Source organism: Trachypithecus francoisi, unplaced genomic scaffold, assembly GCF_009764315.1.
Source record: "Trachypithecus francoisi isolate TF-2019V2 unplaced genomic scaffold, Tfra_2.0 Lachesis_group5, whole genome shotgun sequence".
Classification (NCBI taxonomy): Eukaryota; Metazoa; Chordata; class Mammalia; order Primates; family Cercopithecidae; genus Trachypithecus; species Trachypithecus francoisi.
Window position 1 is genome coordinate 29,098,794 of NW_022681470.1, and position 14,845 is coordinate 29,113,638.

General features: G+C 34.8%; 1 protein-coding gene and 1 non-coding gene across 9 annotated transcripts in view; both read left to right on the forward strand.

Moving 5' to 3' along the window:
• Nucleotides 1-14,845, forward strand: part of DNM3 (dynamin 3) — a 589,217-nt gene that overhangs the window by 529,665 nt on the left and 44,707 nt on the right. The gene's annotated exons all lie outside the window — the stretch shown is intronic.
• Nucleotides 7,002-7,108, forward strand: LOC117076983. Its single transcript, XR_004434587.1, has one exon. It is a non-coding gene; the product is annotated as a U6 spliceosomal RNA (small nuclear RNA).

The window sequence follows — 14,845 nt, forward strand, 5'->3', positions numbered from 1 at the left end:
GGAGAACTTGTGAACTTGCTAAGTTTTAAACTACAGTTTGGAGTAGGGGTTAATAACGAAGCTGTTCTTCTCATGCTGTTTTAAAAACTTCTGGTGTATATGCCTTTTTATTTTTTACTCATCATACAGTCTATTCAGGAAAATAAAAATAAAAAAAACATTAAGTAGCTCTTGGCAGAAGGTCAAAACCAGCATTTCAGGGAAGGTATTTAAAAATCTTTTAAGTGTGGGCTATTTGTATAAGCAATATCTGCACGTTTCTTATGACTGGGAAGGACTATTTTCACAGTCTTTCATGGAAATATTTCTAGACAATTTTCTGCGGCTCTTTTCCCTGAGCTCATTTATTTGCTTTTGCTTCAGAACACAGCATTTTAATGAGCAGTTTTATGAGCCTAACCTGCGTTCTGCAAGCTCCACATGACTGGATTCCTGTTGCATATAACCTTTGCCCTATTTTCCATTAAAACACAAGACTTTCCTATAATCAACTGTATACTATGACCTTGGAGGGAAAAAAATGCAACAGATAGTTTAGTCTACTATTTAGTCTACTTTAGCACACTAAAATTGATTTTTAAAAAAAAGTTGTTTCCTTATAGTTTAGTTTTTAAAAGTGTATGTATTAATATTTTCATCACAAATTTATTTATTTTGTAAGATGCCTAATTCAATATTACCATATCCCTCTGAGTAAATAACTCATTTAGCTATCTTTATAATCCACTGAGGGATGTACAAAGGCAGGATGAACCCCAAATCATTTTGGAATTATGAAAATTCAAAACAAAATAAAATGCAAAGTTTTCTGTCTCCACTTGGTCTTACATATAATAATAGGTGTCAGGAAGTTCCTTCTTATTGCAAAGCTAAATCATCATCTGATACATTTTGACTCCTCTTTGTGCTTTAATTCAAATGTAAAAAAACTATTTTTTACTTTATACATGGTATCCTACTATTTTTATATAGAATAGCTTTCTCTTCTATACCCTGAGACATCCAAAGTTACTTACTTTTTCCTCCAGGTTTCACTTCCAGTATTTTAATCAGTTTTCTTAATATCTGCTAAATATTCAAGCTCTCCCTTTCATTTGAGCAGTAGAGCCTCAAGCAGAATGCTTGAGTAGAGCCCCTGCAAGGGTCTAACCAGTACTAAGAACAATGGAGCTATTGTTGCGTAGCACACCCAGCTCCCCTCCAGATCATGCATTCCAGCCATGTTTGCCTTTGAAAATTACACTATGGATTTAAGGTAGTCTGCGGTTGCTTGTAACACCTTGCTCTTTTTCTACCCTGCTTACTTTAGCCAATCTGTCCTCATCTTATAATTCTGTTTACATTTTCTTCTTAGGACAAGGAAGGCACTCTTTAAAACAGGGTGCAGTAAGTTTAGGGCAAATGAAAGGAAATCTACTTCACATAGCAGGTTATAAACTTGTGGAACTCATTAGTCCCAAAAGGTGGGACTGGCAGGAAATGTAAATGAATTCAGAAATCTTTTAGCCAGATTTATGAATGAGAGCCACAAATGGCTACTAAGAAAACTGGGGCTATACCTGACTTTTACAACAGAAGTCAGAGAGCAGCTTTGAGCTCCCACACAGGATGCCTCTTGAGACTTACTGGGGTGGCTGACCTTGGGTCTGGCCCACTATGGGATTTCCTGAGCATCCTGAGTCCCTTCTGCACTTTTTCTCAGTTTCACTGGGTCTCAGAAAGAACTAGTAAGGCTTATCTGGGTGAGGAAACTTTCTTGTTAAAGTAGAGACTAGAAGAAAGCTTCGTAACTTCTCCTTTCCCATTCAACCATTTGCCTACCTTAGTGCCAATTATGACTGTCAGGGAATGAGGGAATGGTGATGTCTGTCTAGTAGAAACTAGCTGAGATCCCATTTGAATGTTAAAACATAGATACTTTCTTTTACGCTAAGTCAGACACTTCTTTTTCCTGGGAATTTTCAGGCCTGAGACCATAAATAGCTTTTTTATTTCATCCTGTACTCTATCCTCAGTAGAACCTTCAATCACTTAACTCCTCTGCTTTTCCCAGACCTGTATCTCTTTACTGCAGTGTTCTCAAACTGGAGCACTTAAAAAATTCAACTGCTCCTGGCTTCACCCCAGACCAATTAAATCATAATCTTTGAGGGTATAGCCCAGGTGTCAATAATCTTTAAAACCATCCCAGGTAATTCTCCCAGCAACAAAGTTGAGAGTCTTGACCTGACAAGTAGTGTTAGGTTCTCTCCTTACCCTCAGCTCCCTGCTTGGCATCTCAATGTTGTCTGTGACATTGTTCTGCAATAGCCACCTCTCTATGTTGAATGTTTATTAGTGATTATGGTGAAGCTCTCTACACAAGTCATCGATGCTAGGTCTTTATGCTTTTTCTGTCCTTCCAACCGTGAATACTTAGTAAAAGAAAACTTGCTGTGAAATCCGGACCATTGCAAATACCCAACACTTATAAGACCCTGCCCTCCTTTTACTTACCTCTTTGTTGACTAGCCAATCACCTGCTCCAAAAATGATCTTCCATCACATCTGTGCCTCACTTTTCCTATAGGCAAGAATGTCACCTCTTAAGAAAATACAGAAGCCAACCAGAAGAAGCTGCCCGTTACCTTTATCTTTACCTCAGCTGAGCATTCTTCCACCATTCTCTTCTTATTCCTTTAAATTGTTAAAAAGAAAAATTCCACTTTCACTTATTAAATATGATTGAGTACAAACTGTGTGTAATACATTAAAATACAGGGGCAAAGACCTATTAGAAAGCAATTAACAATAATACACGAAAAGAGTATAAAGCCTTAACGATAAGAAATATTTAATAAGCTATGAGTGTCTACGAAGGAGGGATCGTTTGGGCCAGGTCTTGAATAATGAAAAGATTTTTGCAAGCAAATATCAGGCAAAAGGGCTTTCATATTCAAAGGCGCAACATGGCTAAAGGCACCAGGTCGTGAATCTTTCTGAATATTTCTCCTTTACGGCATACTGAATCTCATTTGATTGTTGTTATTTCTAGTGTCTTTAGTCTTTTGCCTTCTGGCTTCTTTTTAAACTTCATATACACGTGTCTTGCCTGGCCTAAAAGAAACATCTTTGACCCAACCCTGATATCTTGATAAACACCATGCCATTCCCTTCATTTTTCTGCCAAACTTTCACAGTATAACTTATACTTTCTTTCAGCCCCCTTTCCACATTATCCATCTCACCCTCCTAATCCAGCTTCTGGCCCCCCTTTAATCCTATCCACAAACCCCCATCCCCACAGAAAAGTTCTGTTAAAGATTCTTACATCATTCAGACAAAGCCACTGGCCAGCCCTCATTCCATTTAGCCCCTCAGCAATATCTGGTGGCACTGTTAATGACTGCCTTTCTCTTGAAAGCTTTTTTATAAAGTAGCCTGGGATGTTGCATCATCTTTGAACTCTCCTCGCCTTTTTTTTCACTCTTTATGGTCTCCTTTGCTCGCACTTCTTCCACCTCCTTAACTGTGAATATCCATGCCCAAATACTTTCCTTCCTCTCTTTGTTGTTTCATTCCATTATTTATTCTTTCATTCTGAAAGCATTTACTAAGTACTCACACTAGGCCAGGCACTTTGCTAAACACAAAGATAATTTTTTTTTTCTGTACACTCATTGCTTTTAAGAATCTTTTCTATTCTTATGGCTCCAGCTTCCAGTTCTGTATGAAAGATTTCTAAATCTACATTTTCTGTTGTGACTTCTGAATGCCCATTCTGTGATTCCAGTTGCCACCAGATACGTCCTTTGCATCTACAAAATTTACTAAAAAATAAATTCTTTTTTTTCCATAAAAACCAATTTCTCTGCCTCCGTTTATTTGCCCCAATCAATGAAGTCACCGTATCAGTCTTCAAAGCTGGACATCTGAGCATATTATTTTACTCTTAATAGATTTTGTATCCATTCTGTCACAATTTTCAAATAATTTCTTCTTTAGAATGCCTTTATGATCTACTGTTACCTCTCCATTTTTATAGCAACCCACTTGATCCAGACTTCACACATAGTTTCTTACTAAAGACAATAATTGATCTCCCTGCTTCCAGTCTCACTCTCCTTAAATAAATTCAGCGTGCAGTTGCCATACTAATCTTCCTAAAACAATGCTTGAGCACATCCTTTCTGGTGACCTTTCAAGCCCACCACATTTCATCTCATCTCCTTAGCCTAACCCAAGTTTTCCACAATCCGACTACTCATTTTGCAATTCAGCCATATATTCTTCTACTCAACATATTTGTTACCATGCCCTCCCCAGTATTTTCCCAAACACATCAAACTAATTTCCACCTCCATTCCCTTTGTTTCCCTCACCTAGATGCTTTCTAAAGGACTGCATGTCCCAATACAACCAAGCCAAATCTCACTCACTCTCTTTGCATAGCCTTGCCAGGCTCCTGAAATCTCTAGAAAACTCTCCTCCCTTGAAAAGCTAATTACACTTACAGGCTATACCATACCACTTAGTTTATATTACATGCTATCTTCATGACACATTGTTTTTGGCCTGTTGATGGGCTCCTCCCCAAATACAGGGTAAACTTCTTAGGTGCACAAAGTGTGCTGTGACTCTCCCTTTAATCTCCAAAGAAATCTAGTGCATGTCTCATCATATGTTAAATGTTTAACACATAGCCTGGGTTAGTTGTAATAATTATCTATGCTTCAGTAAATTGGTTTAGACCAAGATAGACTCTACAAGTACAAAAGAAACTTATGTTTACACTGTATATAAAAGGGTCATTTTCTGCTGTACAACATTAGTATCTAGTCTGCATGTCAGTTTTGAAGTAGATGCCTTTTTCTAACTCAAAAAGAGGCAGTTAAGGAGTAATTATTGAGCCACCAGATCTAAATACCAAATTGTAGGAAATACAAGGAGTGGAAGAGCATATTAAATGATATGCAGGGGATGCAATCAGCCAAATCCATTCTGGGGGATTGGACAGAATCTACAGGACAAAAATTATTTTTAATACCAACAAATTGCAAGAGCAAGAAATAGAGAGATGGAGAAGTCTGAAGATTAGAATAGACATGAGAGAAATATCTACCAATCACAGTGACCTGTTTTTGGATCTGTATCCCCACCAAATCTCATGTCAATTGTAATCCCCAATGTAGGAGGCGGGGCCTGGTGAGTGGTGATTGGATTATGGGGATGGATTTCTCACGAATGTTTCAGCATCATCTCCGCTTCGTACTGTCCTAGTGACAGTGAGTGAGTTCTCATAAAATTTGATCATTTAAAAGTATGTGGCACCTCCCTATTCCCTCTCTTGTTACTGTTCTTGCTACTGTGAAGTGCTTGTTCCCCCTTCACCTTCCACCATGATTGTAAATTTCTTGAAGCCTCCCCAGAAGCCTGGCAGATGCTAGTATCATGCTTTCTATACAGCCTGCAGAGTCCTGAGCCAGTTAAATCTCTTTTCTTTATAAATTACTGAGTCTCAGGTATTTATAACAACACAAGAATGAACTAATATACACACACAGTATATGGACTTATTTCAATTCAAACTCAAACACATAAACTTTAAAACATTTTTAAAGACAATTGGGGAAGTGTAATATGAACACTAAATATATAATAATGTTAAAAAATTATTAATATTTTAGATAATAAAAATAATATGGTGTTTATGTTTTCTAAGGGTTCTTATCTTTTAAGATTATACACTGAAATATTTACAGATAAAATTATGTGATGTCTGAGTTTGCCTCAAAATAGTTGAGAAGTATAGACAGAACAAGGTTGGCCGTGTGGTGAATTGTTAAAGTTGAGTAATGAGAGATTAATTTGTACTGTTCTTTCTATTCTACCTACTTTTACATATATTTAAAATTTCTCAAATAAAAATATTTTTAAAGTAGTTATTGATGTTAAGAAATTCTTGTTAAATATTTCTGATGTGGTTATGATTTTTGAAAAGGAATTTTTATCTTTTGGAAATACCAACTGAAATATTCATGCATGAAATGAAAATAATGTAGACATTGATGTCATTGCATTTTTAAAAGATTATAATAAAATGAGAACAAAAAAGTTTAAATTGTCATTTAAAAATTTCTTATCCCCAGAAATACATCCATAAACCCCAAGGTGAGAAAGCAATACTTTACACAGTTATGTAAAGCCTATTCTGTGTTTTGCCTGTTTATACCTAAAGACTATATATAGCAAGCACATCTGTGAGTTGCACATCCTGTAGATGAGTGCATAGAGAAGAGTAAAAAATAACCAAACACTGTACATGAGAAGTCATAATCTTTAAAGATACAGGATTTATCATAAAAGCAATGGCTTTAAAAACTGGATTATATTCCAGGTAACATCGACCTTCAACGGATATACATTCAGACATGCTAGTGCAAGATAAAGTGGCTAACGCCTGTAATCTCAGCTAGTTCAGAGGCTTAAGCAGGAGGATTGCTTGAAGACAGGAGTTTGAGACCAGCCTGGGCAACATAGCAAGACCCTGTCTCTAAAAACATTTCCTTAATTAGCTAGGCATGGTAGCATTCACCTGTAACCTGCTACTTGGGAAGTTGAGATAGGGGGATTAGTTGATCCCAGAAGTTCAAGTGAGCTATGATCACACTGCTTGACTGCAGCCTGGGCAACAGAGCAAGGCCCTTTTTCTAAAAAAACTAAAAAATGAATAAATAAACATGCTAAAGTAGTCCTTGATTTAAAAAAACAAAACAAAACCAACCAAATATAAAGAAAACTCCACAGGCTTTCCCCAATATCAATTTAATTCATAAATTTAGTGTTAGGCCTCCAAAAAACTTTTCAGTGAAATGTTGATTATTAGCAAATTTATCTGATTTCAGGGAGAAGAGTCTTGTCTCTGTGATTAGAATATTCATGAGCAACCAAATGGCCAGTAAGTTAATATCAGAACCTAGCTGAATGTCTGGAAAACCTGCAAGTTAGAAAATCATTAATGGGTGCTCATTTGTGTAGCACATATACTAAAATTGGAAAGATATAGAAAAAGTTAACACAGCCCCTGCACAAGAGTAACATGCAAATTCAGGAAGCATTTCATATTTTTCTGAATGAGAAATTTAACAAAGAGATACATATTATAAAAAAGAACTAAACAGAAATTTTGGAGCTGAAGAATTCAATGACTGAAATAAAAAATACAATGGAAAGATTCAATAATTGACTAGATCAACCAAAAGAAAGAATTTTTAAACTTGAAAATGAGTATTTTGAAATAACCCAGTCAGAAAAAAAGAAAAACAAAGTAAAGAAGAATTAGGAATGCTTACAGGACCTATTGGGACACCACTAAGTGAGCAAATATTCACAGTATGAGAATTTCAGGAAAGGCATAGAAAACCTATTTAATGAAATAATAGCTGAAAACTATGCATGTCTTGGAAGAAATATGGATATCTAGATCCAGTAAACTCAAAACCCCAAATATATTAAGTTCAAAGAAAATCACGTTATAGTCAAAGTGTCAAAAGTCAAAGACAAAGAATTCCCACAATAGCAAGAGAAAAGTGTTAAGTCACAGATAAGGGAATCTCCATTAAGCTAACATTAGATTTCTCAGCAGACACCTTATAAGCTAGGAAAGAATGGGATGATAAATTCAAAGCACTGAAAGAAAAAAAAAAAGATGTTAGCCAAGAATACTATACCTAGAAAATCTATACTTCAGAAATGAAGGGGAAATAATGTCTTTCCCAGACAAACAAAAACAAGAAATTCACCACCACTAGACCAGCATTACAAAAAATTGTTAAAGAAGTCCTACACATGGAAGCAAAAAGATGATAATTCTACCATCATAAAAACATGCAAAAGTATGAAACTCACTCATAGAGCAGACAGACAAATGATTAAGGGAAAGGAATTTAACCTTATCATGTCAGGACACCACCAAACTGCAAAGATAAATCATGAGAGAGGAAAAATAGAAACAAAGGATATACAAAACAATGAGAAAATAAACAGGATGACAAGATTAAGTCCTCACCTAACAATAATAACCTTGAATATGAGTAGATTAAATTCCCCAATTAAAAGATATAAACTGGTTGAATGGTTAAAAATCAAGACCCAACTATATGCTGCCTACAATAAACTCACTTTACCTATGAAGGTACACATAGACTGAAAGTGAAGGAATGAAAATATATATTCCATACAAACAGAAACCCAAAATGAGCAGGAGTACTGATGTGTTTTGGCTATGTCCCCACCCAAATCTCATCTTGAATTATAGTTCTTATAATTCCCACATCTTGGGAGGGACCTGGTGGGAGGTAACTGAATCATGGGGGTAGTTTCCCCCATGCTATTCTCATGAGAGTGAGTAAGTACTTACAAGATCTGATGGTTTTATAAGGGGCTTCCCCCTTTGCTTGGTTCTCATTCTTCTTGCTGTTGCCATGTGAAGAAGGACATATTTGCTTCCTCTTCCGCCTTGATTATAAGTTTTCTGAGCCCTCCCCAGCCATGCTGAACCGGAGTCAATTAAACCACTTTTCTTTATAAATTACCCAGTCTCGAGTATGTTTTTGTTAACAGTACTTACACATATATCAGATAAAATAGACTTTAAGTCAAAAACTGTGAAGAAGAGATAGAAAGTCATTGTGTCAGTATATATATAATGACATATATATAAAATGACTTTTATATATATGTATTTACAATTGCTATATCCTCTTGATGATTGACCTCTCTCTATATATGTATGTGTGTCATTGTATGTATATATTATGTGTGTGTTTATATATAATACATGTGTGTCATAATATATAATATATGTAATTACATATAATGTAATTATATATGTAACTATATATAATATATGTAATAATATATAATATATAATGTATATATAATTATAATTATATATACTATATACTATATATTATATATTATGACACACATATATGTTATAGATATACAATGACACACATACATATATAGAGAGAGAGAGAGAGAGAGAAAGAGGTCAATTCATCAAGAAAATATAGCAATTGTAAATATATATGCACCTAACAGTGGAGCACCCAGCTATATAATGCAAATATTATTAGATCTAAAGGGAGAGATAGATCTCAATACAGTAATAGCTGGGGACTACAATACCCCACTGTCAGCACTGGATAGATCACCTAGGCATAAAATCAGCAAAGAAACATTGGATTCAAACTGTACTATAAATCAAATGGACCTAACAGACATTTACAGACCATTCCATGTAATAGCTACAGAACATGTGTTCTTCTCATTAGCACATGGAACATTCCCCAGGATAGATAATATGTTAGGCCACAAAACAAGTCTCAACACATTTTTAAAAATCAAAATCATATGAAATATATTTTCTTACCACAATGGAATAAAACTAGAAATCAAAATCAAGTGGAACTTTGGAAACTGAACAATTACATGTAAATTAAACAACATGCTCCAAAACAACCAAAGGGTAAATTAAGAAATTAAGAAGTACTTTAAAAATTTTCTTGAAACAAATGAAAATATAAACATATCAAATCCTATGCAATACAGCAAAAGCAGTAGTAAGAAGAAAGTTTATAGCAATAAGCTTCAGAAAAGTAGAAAGATTTCAAATAAACAACCTAATGATGCACTTCAGGGAACTAGAAAAGCAAGAATAAGCCAAACCCAAAATTAGAAGAAGGAAGGAAATAATAAAGATCAGAACAGAAATAGAGATTAAAACAACAATACAAAAGATCAAGGAAACAAAAAGTTGGTTTTTTGAAAAGATAAACAGAATTGGCAAACCATTAGCTAAACTAAGAAAAAAAGACCTAAATAAATAAAATCCAAAGTGAAAAAATGAAACATTACAACTGATACCACAAAAAAGAAATATTACAGCTGATACTCCAGAAATACAAAGGATTTAAGACTATTATGAACAATTATATACCAAAAAATTCGAAAACCTAGAAGAAATGGATACATTCCTGGGCACATACAAGCTACCAAGATTGAACCAGGAAGAACTGGAAAACTTGAACAGAACAATTCAGTAATGAAACAGAATCAGTAATAAAGTCTCCCAACAAAGAAAAACCCAAGACCAAATGGCTTTGCTGATGAATTCTACCAAACCTTAAAAGAAGAATTAACACCAGTTCTTCTCAAACTGTTTCAGAAAATGGAAGGGAATTTTTTCAAACTCATTCTATGAGGCCAGCATTACACTGATACCAAAACCAGACAAGGAGGCAAGAAAATAAAGAAAACTACAGGCCAATATCCCTGATGAACACAGATGCAAAAACTCTCAATGAAATACTAGCAAACTGAATGCTACAACACATCAAAAAGATTATACACCATAATCGAGTGGGATTTATCTCAAGGATGCAAGGATGGTTCAACATATACAAATCAATAAATGCAGTATATCACATCAACAGAATGAAGGATAGAAACAATGTAATAATCTCAACAGATACAAAAAAAACATTTTATAAAATTCAACATCACTTGTTGTGTTGAGGAATTTAACTCAACACAATAAAGGGCTTAAATGACAAAACCACAGCTAAATGATACTAAATAAGGAAAAGTTGGAAGCTTCTTCTCTAAGAACTGGAACAAGACAATGATGTCCACTTTCTCAACTCTTATTTAACATAGTACTAGAAGTTCTAGCCAGTACTATTTGGCAAGAGAAAGAAATGTAGCTAGTTCCAATTATGATGTGCTGTTTAAGTGTAACATATACACTAGATTTCCAATACTTTCTACAAGAAAAGAATGCAAAATATCTTATTAATAAATTTTATTTTGATTAATTGATTACGTATTGTATTAGTTTGCTAGAGATGCCATAACAAATTATCATAGACTAGGTGGGTTAAGCAAGATAAATGTATTTTTCACAATTCTAGAAGGTAGAATTCTGAGATCAAGGTGTCGTCAGGTTGGTTTCTTCTGAGACCTCTCTTCTTGATTCATGTCATCACATGATCTTCCCTCTGTGTGTGCCCATGTCCATTTTGCCTCTTGTTATAAGAACACCAGTTATATTGGATTGGGGCCCATCCTAATGAGCCCACCTTAACTTAATTACTTCTTTTGAAACCCCATCTCTCAATATAGTCACATTTCTGTGGTACTGCTGGTTAGGGCTTCAACATGAATTTTGTGGGGGACACAACTCAACTCATAATACCTGTCAAAATAATAATATTTTGGACCTATTTGGTTAAAAAAGGCAGTATTAAGGTAAATGTCAACACTTCATGGTTACTTTGTAAAATATGGCTACTAGAAATGTGGCTTGCATTATATTTCAATTGAACAGTACTGGATTTTATTTATTTGGGACACCAAAACACTGTATCCTCACCTGCTGAAAAAATAAGAAAAAGTTCTCATTTAAAATAATGTGCCATTTTCTACTATATTTCCCTTTTAGTACTGAGTTTTATTTTGGTGTTGCTAATAAGCAAAAGCAGTGAGATGGTATATAAAGAAAATGAAATGTGCACAAAGAAAATTAGACCAGAGTTCTATTTGGATCTTACTATCTTTATGATCTCAGGCATAGCCCTTACCCTTTCTTTAATTTCTTCTTTCTACAAAAGAGAGGATAACTGCTGACATTTGTTGAGTGATTATTTTGTGCCAGGTACTCTTCTGAATTTCTACACTAGTAATTTATTTAATCCATACAACAACCCTTTGAATATTTTAGATAGTAGTATTACTCTATTTGAGAGAAAACTGAAGCACACAGAGATTAATTAACCTGCTCAAGACTCCAGAGTTTAGTAAGTGGTAGAAGCAACTGGTCTAACTCCATACCACATCATTTATTTCTCCCTGTACTTGTGTCTCAAAAGATTGTTGTGAGGATCTACTGAGATGGTATATGTGAAGGCATTTGAAAACTGATGACTGTTAATTATTTTCTTTGTCTGCCTTCCTAGGAACATTTCAGATAAAGCTATTGTTTTTCTCTTTTGACCAGGAAATCTATGTATCTTTCTTGACAGCCTGGTAATTTCAGAATGAATAGAAGTGTTTGTATCTGTGGGTTTGACACACTACTGAATCACAAAGTCTCTGGAATAATTCTCAAAGCCATCACTTTCAGCCCACTTTCTCGTTCATTAATGCTCTATTCTTTTTCTAGCATGTCTAGAATTCTCTTGAATTCTTGCAGAGAATTGGTGCTCCTTTAATACCTGCTATTTCAGAATAGCTTTGACTTAAATACGCTTTCCTTTTCTCCCAGTTGCAAAATGTCAGGGCTGACAGCCGAAAGGGCTTCTGAAGATTGTCAGTGTTCTCATATTCAGATAGGTAGCAAAGGATCTGACACATTTGGTATAATAAACCCACAAACATTCATTAGTAAGATTGTAGCCTGATTTATTTCTCTGATTTAGAAAACACTCCTAAAGAAGGAGAGTTTGTCTGCAAGGAACCTTCTGAATTCTTTTTCTAATTCAAGCTCGTATTTATAAATTTTGTAAACTCAGATGTTGCTTATGTCATTTACATCATTTATCTCAAATAATAATAAAAAGATTCACTTTTTTGAGCACTATTATATGTCTGACATTGTGGTAAGTGCCATTTCTGTATTCTCATTTGGTGATATCACATCTGCTCTGCCCTATAAAATGTATGTGTATATTACCTTCACTTATAAGCACAGAAATTAAGGCTTAGAGAGGTTGAGTAACTTCTTAACTAACTTCACTAAGCTAATTAGTGACAGAGTCAAGATATAAATATAGGTCATCTAATTCCATAGTTCATACTCTTGATCACTATTCCACATTTCCCTCAAACCAAAGTGGATTGAGCATTTGGGGTATTCTAAGTCAGGTGGATATTTTTAAAACTTGTATTTGATGAATGCTGCAAATAGGTGTATGATCCAGTTTTTCTTACTGCTTCTGTGATTTGGTAATTCTCCTACAGATGGTAGAATATGGTATTCACAATAATATGAAAAATATAATTAAATTTGACAAGAATTCTATTAAAATAGCAAGATTTACCATCCAGAATTATTTCATTTATTTTTAATTCCTCTTTTATCTTAATCAAACATACCACCTTGATGTTATGTGAAGCTATCTTATATGCTACCTTAAGCTGTATGCATTCATTTATGAAACCTCTAAAACTATGTATCATGTCCTTTCTATTTTATGTATATTGCCAAGTAGTTTATAAGTGATTAAAGAATATTGCTAGAAATTATATTAAATTAGATAATGTTACTATATCACTTTTGATTCGTTTGGCCCCCAATGTAGTATGAAACCTTGTAATTAATTTTTTTTTTTTTTTTTTTTGGAGACAGAGTCTTGCTTTGTCACCCAGGCTGAAGTGCAGGGTGTGATCTCGGCTTACTGCAATCTCTGCCTCCCAGGCTCAAGTGATCCTCCTACTTCTGCCTCCTGAATATCTGGAATTATTGGCATGCACCAGTATGCCTGACTAATTTTTAAATTTTTTGTAGAGACCAGGTTTCATCATATTGCCCAGGCTGGTCTCAAATTAATGAGCTCAAGTGATCTACCCACCTTGGCTTCCCAAAGTGTTAGGATTACAGGCATAAGCCACCACGCCCAGCCTGTGATGAGATTTTTAGGAAACGCCTTTTTATCAAATAGTTCATTTAAAACGCCTTTAATTGAGAAGGCATTATATCTATTCTAAAAGTGTTTATATGGATTAAGTAGACGTAAACAATTGGTAGAGGAAAAAACATAGTACTCACTAACAATAGTATTTGCAGAAATTTTGAAGCCATGGTTAAAAAAAAAGAGAAATTTGAGGGAAAATGTAAATACATGCAGTAATAATGCTTTCTTAGCAAATTTCACATCTTTAGTCTACTGTCACCTTATTGCTTTGTAAAGAAACATCTTATTCCCAGTCATAAAAGTTACTTAGACTTATAAACTCATTAATGTTTACTAGTAGTTACAATCTGATTTCTTCTCCTAAACTACTTTAAAAACATTCTAAGGAAAAAAGCTTTCAAAAACCAACATTTGGCCGGGCGCGGTGGCTCAAGCCTGTAATCCCTGCACTTTGGGAGGCCGAGACGGGTGGATCACAAGGTCAGGAGATCGAGACCATCCTGGCTAATGCGGTGAAACCCCATCTCTACTAAAAAAATACAAAAAACTAGCCCGGCGAGGTGGCGGGCACCTGTAGTCCCGGCTACTCGGGAGGCTGAGGCAGGAGAATGACGTAAACCCAGGAGGCAGAGCTTGCAATGAGCTGAGATCCGGCCACTGCACTCCAGCCTGGGCGACAGAGCGAGACTCCGTCTCAAAAAAAAAAAAAAAAAAAACCAACATCAGCTTTATCTCTTATACCTCACGTAATATTTACAAACCTTATTAATAAAGCACTCAGGACAATCTGATACACTACAAAATTTAAAATAATACAGAATTGTTTCAAATAATAATTGCATCCTTCTATAAAATTTGCTTAGAATAGTTTTAATTTTTATTATAAATGCAGCCATAGTTGTTGATCTTTAAGCAATCTTGACTCTCTTAGCTTTTGCCACTTTATAAGAAGTAGACAAATCTGATAGCCTATGTAAATATCAGAATTAGGGTGAAGCAAAGATAGTTTTGTGTTTTTGTACTTTACATCCTCCAGATTATCAAACAGGCAACATACACACACACTCAATTTCAGAAGAATGAGAGACAGAAGTAACAAAAGAAAAAAACCTCCAGACCCAATGATTATTACTCCAAGAATATAGATCTTTGTTTAAGCAATCTTCCTC